A 6,023-nucleotide genomic window follows, 5' to 3' on the forward strand; every position below is an offset into this window, starting at 1 on the left:
TAAAATATATCATTTAAGTATAAGGCACTTAAGATATATTTTAATATATACGAAAATTTATTTGATATAGGTTCCAGACCTCTTTAAGTTAAGATAAAGATTCTAGAAAATTTTAGGGCATCAAAAATTCTAACTTAGCCAAATTTCAAGGTTTCAAGATTTCAAACTTAGCCAAATTTTAGGATTCAACATTTGTCTTTCAGGATGGTGTCTAGTAGATGAGTGGTTGTTACTTTGAGCCCTCATCTTGAGCATGACCGTTGTTAGTCTTTGCTTATAATTCTTGATTATGATATGGTTAGTTGGAAATTAACTTGTATGTTTAACCATGATAGGAACTTGTTCTTTGGGGTTTTAAAAGACCATCCTTCCTCGTGTATTCTCAAGATTCATGTGATCATTGGTTCATCAGTTATGGTTTAGTGCTTGGGGATCTTTGAAAGTGATTGTAAGACTTCTGTTGGTGTAGGTGAACATGTGAGTTTAGCCATGTTCCCTATTCTTATTACTTTTTTTAGATGTTTCATTCTTGCACTCGGTTACTTTATGTTGTTGTTAAGTAACTTATCTTAAGAAAAAAAAAATTGTACATGGTTTATCCTTGTGTTCCAAGGATCTCTAGGCAGGGCATTACATGTTAGGTGAAAACTTGTTATGTGATAGTTTTAAATATGTAACAGATGTAGCTATAGTAGGTTTCATTTTGCAAATAAAAAGGAGATCAAAGGTGAGTAAGGGGTTTAACAATAGCCTACTAATCAAAATACAAAAATGTTGATAGCGATATTGTTTGATTCTATAATGATTTGATATTTTTTCATAATAGTGAATGAGGGTTTGCATGTTATTTATTCACAACAATGGGTGAATATCTTTGGTACAATAAAGTATTTTATATTATGTTTCTTAAAATTGATTGTAGATGTTATCCTTAAGAAAACAAAACATACTTGGTGAAAGCTATTTTAAAGAACAAATTGTTAAAGTAAAGGATTGAAAATAGGGACAAGATTTTTGTGATAGTTTGTACTAGATGTCTTGTTTGGAAACAGTGTGACCCTCTAATTGATTATAGTTATTGTCCTTTATAAGGGGTCACTACTCCTTAGAGTGGGTGCTCCTAGAGTTGGTGCTGAGTTTTTTGCGCGTAGGCCTATTAAAAGACTTATTTATTGGGGTTTTTCACCCTCTAAGAGTTTTCAACTTAAATATTTGTGTCAAGATGTCTTTCTTGAGCCTTCAATTTCTTGATTGCATTATCTTATGATATTGATGTTATTTTATAATTTGTTGCAAGTAATAGTGTCATTGTGTTGAAGGTTTTTTATTGAATAAGAATAATCCTAGTATTTCAACAAGTATCTCCATTTAAATATGTTTTATAACATGTCATGATGTGCTCCATAAGTTGATCAATGGGTATCACACCCTCATACAACTCTCGTCTTCATTATAAATACTTTTTTTTATGTGTAATGTCTAGCTTTTGAAGGTCATAACTTATACCTCGAAAAGAAAATCAATCCTTTATATTTGAATGAAAATCTCATAAAAGTTCATGTCACCATGGTACATTCTCTTTAGGTAGGGCTTGTTTTAACACTTTTCATTGCTAAAATAGATATTTAGATCTCTAAAGTTTGTAATTTTGCATTTTACACATGAGAAATCTCCTTACTCTTGAGTTTTACATTGAGATACTAGAATAAGAAATAGTTCCTAATACAAACTGTACAAACTTTATTCTTTTGTAATCGAACGAAATATCATTTTCCTTCTTATCTATTTTCAAATTTAATATCAAATTAACATACAGTATTTATGAAGTCTAAATAAGATATATTTATTTAATTATACTTGGTGAATGAACCCACCAATCCCTCTCTCCCTCCACTCTCTCCATTCTTTTCTTTTTGACCTCATATTTCACTTCATTATTAAGAAACATTCACATACTTTTGGGTATTCAAACATAATTAAAATATAATTAAATTTTATGCTTTGCATGTAGGAAAGTATTTCTAGTTTCATGAACCTAAGACTAAAAGACTGTTTACACCATTTTTAATAACCGTAGTTGCTTTCATGTGTACTTGTGAGAGAAAATAAGCACTTCGGAAAGAAACCCATCTCCCATGGCACTATATACAATTGGCTTTCACCTTTAATTCTTCAGCTCCAACCAATGTAGGAATAATAGGAAAATATTTAGTTTACAGTTATTGAAACAATTTAATCTTATTTGATTTTGTTTGTGTACAACTTATAACTCCTCATTCTAATGTATATAGTAAAATTGTTTAGTCAATACAAGCAAAAATAAGACAATAACTAATAATAAAATAACTGATATACTCAAGACTTAATAAGTAACAATCAAGACACATTTCTTCCCTCTATTGCATATAATGATACATTTTGGGTTTGCTACTGCTTTAGCCTTGAAACCTTCAAAGGGCGACAAAAGACATTATTTAGAGTGCAAACCCAAAAACAGTAGCATGATTTCTGTGATCTTTTACATTGAAAAAGTGGAAGATTTGAACTGCATTGCCTATTATCATTAAACTAGAAAGTGTTACTTTTGACCATGTTTAAATGTATGAAGAAAAAATAATCATTGATGCCCATGTGTCCATTCTTTTAATGGAGTTTGCAGTCAGATAAATAAGTATTACTTTCTAGAGCTTCACACACACATGATTACCATTGTTTCAGAAAAGCTACGAGGCTGCTCATTCTATGACAAATGAGGAGATATAAAAGCCCATTTGTTTGGAATTCAAACATACTTGATTTGATCAAAATAAAGGTGGTGCATAGTCATTCAAATACTTCGTTGAGATTTAACTTTTTACTTGTTACTGTGTTTTTTTGGTTTTAATCTCAGTCAAGGCTATTCATTTGATCTGCACCTTTGTTTCTTTTTAGTCAGCTTTGATCGATTTGTCTGAACTTCTGAATTAAATAAATATGATCTTCAAAAGAGTCACAAATTACGGAAAACTTTTAAGAATCACAATCAAACTTTCAGCAAATATCTTCTCTTTTTTCCCTCATCTCCTTGGCTGAGAAAAGAATGAAAGAAAAATTGTTTGGAGTTCAATAATTCAACTCAAATTATTATGTCTACTTGTGTTCCACGTTTTATTGGCGTAATTGATTTACAAGCTCTTTCCCATTCTCTACCTCGATCACTATAAAATTATACAATCTTCTCCTTCCATTTCTTCCATATTTATCTCCTCCAATGACATCAATATCACATGAACTTAAAAAACTTTTGAGAATGTACTAGGATACAATTGTATTGGGAATTTATGTAAAATTTATACAATATGGTAAGAGTTAAAAGCAAATGCATTATCAGAGAAATAAAATAAGATGTTTTAGATGTTTATTCTTTCAATAAGACATCTTATATAAGTACAATACAAACATTTTATTTGAATTGATTCAGAAATAAATGGTAGATATCGATTATATTATATTCAAGAACATTCAATTGACAATACAAATATATAATTTGAATTGAATCAAAGATAAATGAATTCTAAAGGAAACACGTGCACTTATAATCTATCAAATCTAAGATTGGAAATATTCTAGTGATAGCTAGTCAGAGGTAAATTTTGGAGGTGTGAGGTGGTGGAAAAGGGACCCTCTAGTCTAAACGAAGAATCAAGTTCATTCACATCAACTCACGTTGAAGATTAATGCAATAGGTTTGACTCTTCACACCTATTGGAAAGAGCTAGGTGCAATGGTTGAATTATCCTTATTTTGTTATTTTTTATTGAGAACTAATTGAATTGAGTATTGGATGTGAGGACTAGGTTAAATGGTGCAAATTGGATAATAATCAACATAAACAATAAATGACAAATCAAATGAGCTCACAGTATATATCTAGAAATGGAATCAAAGAAAACCTTGTCACTAAGATTTAGCCCTAAACTTGTTGGAATATGTGGCTAAGTGGCATTTTCCTAGAGATGTCTAATGTGAATATTGTAAATAAATTTTGACGCAACATGCCATTTTGATTATCTCTTTAAATCTTCACCAAAACAAATGCCAATTTATGTAGTTAAGACACAATCTCGTGGTTTTTGTGCTTCTATGAAATCTAGATCTTTTTGTCTTAGTCTACTATTCCAAGTTTGTAATTCAACTTGCTTTGATATGAAAACGTGTAACCAATAAGAAGGAAAAATGGTGGTTAGATATTTAGGGTCTCACCTTAATCAAGCCTCAAGTGGATGCAACTATCCCTACAACAAAGATGATTAGAAAGAAAGCTTGATGTAAAATACAATTTTGAATTTGAAAATATTTTACCTCAAGCTTGATTGTGTTAATGAATGCAATGATCTTTGAATATGACCCTCAAGTGTTTCAATGCAACAACATGATACCAAATATCAATATCAATCATGAAAGCTCCCTTGCATGAAGATTACTGCAACTTCTTGCTCCTTAGTGTTTGGGTTTAAATAATTATATTCATAACATTTTCTTTAGGAAGCGATTACAAAATAATGATGTGTGGAAATAAAATTTGAAATGATTTTCTTATATAGGGGTTCTAAGGTAGTGCATTAATTAGGCTAACCTTCAATTATCATATTCAAATATCAAGATCAAATAATTGCCAGTAATCGAAAGGCTAATGTATTCTTGAAAAATCTAACCCATTTTTGGGGAACTATAAAACAATGGCAAATGAACAATGCATGAGTTGAAACACATGATTTGATCCCAATAATAATATGTGACAATAGTTTGATCGTAAACTAGCCAAAGATAAGTTTGGAAAGATAAATGAGGAGACTCACTAGTGCAAGGGTCAAAAAAGGAGTATGAATGTAAGAGGGGTTGTAATTTATGATACTATATTTAGCCTACACTTTAGGAGGAGTGTGATCTTAAGCTCATACTCACAATAAAGTAGAAATGAAGAAATAGAGAATTTGATATCAAGAAAACCTAGGGATAGGATTTCTCTAGGCTTGAAGCATGTGCAAGCCCCCAAGCTTATGATTCTATCAATCCATCAAAAGAATTCAAATATATAAAAAGAAAACAACATTAGTACTAAAGTACACCAGAAATTCAATGTCAACTAGTTGAAGAGACCTCAATGTCACAATATCCCAATCATTAATATCATTCTCAAAATGTTATGCTAGGGAATTTATACAAATGATTCATAGAAAAATCTCTATTTGGTAGATAATTTAAATTCTCAATTACAAAATGGGTGTTACATGTACAAAACAAAAAAATTAAAAAATAGTGCCTTGTCCTGCAAAGTAATTTTAAAACACAAACAATATAACCAATATTGTTACCTATATCAAAGAAGTTGCAGGAGGATATTAGTATGCACTTTGTACTGTTAGAAAGTAAATTCAACCAATACAATTGATAGGTGGTTTGAATCGATTGTATGCTTTCTTAAATTCAAATTCAATGTATCAAGTCTAATTCTAACAGCCAAAATATGCAAGAGCCATAAGATAAGAACATGCATAGGTACAAAAGAATTGTTAACTAGGGAAATCCTTGATTAGAGGGAAAGTGGGAATGATGCCTACAAGATTATGTACTAATATAAATGTTCACTATGAAAGCATGTGACCCTATTAGGATCCAATTCAATATAATGAGTTCATAAGAATATCTAATCAGAGACTTTGGATCCATTTCAAAATATTCTATCCATGTTAGGAGTTGATAGGAAGTCAACTGAACCCACTGCTCAAATTATTTCAGTATTGTCTTCATTAAACAATTCTCAAGATAGCATATCCAAGGGTGAAATGACTAATACAACAACTTATTTTCTAATACACAGTTTCTTTTGAAGCCCTCAATACATTAACTTCTACTCTGATCTCATCAAATTTTCATCCATATATCAATTACAATTAGCATAATCATTCATCCACACAACAACCACACTTACAACTAAGGAAAATGTATTTCCTTTGTACCTAGTCCTAGTAACTAATTGAGTC

This window comes from Cupressus sempervirens, chromosome 5 (genome assembly GCF_028749045.1).
Source record: "Cupressus sempervirens isolate cs-2001-9-10 chromosome 5, ASM2874904v1, whole genome shotgun sequence".
In the NCBI taxonomy this organism is placed as follows: domain Eukaryota; kingdom Viridiplantae; phylum Streptophyta; class Pinopsida; order Cupressales; family Cupressaceae; genus Cupressus; species Cupressus sempervirens.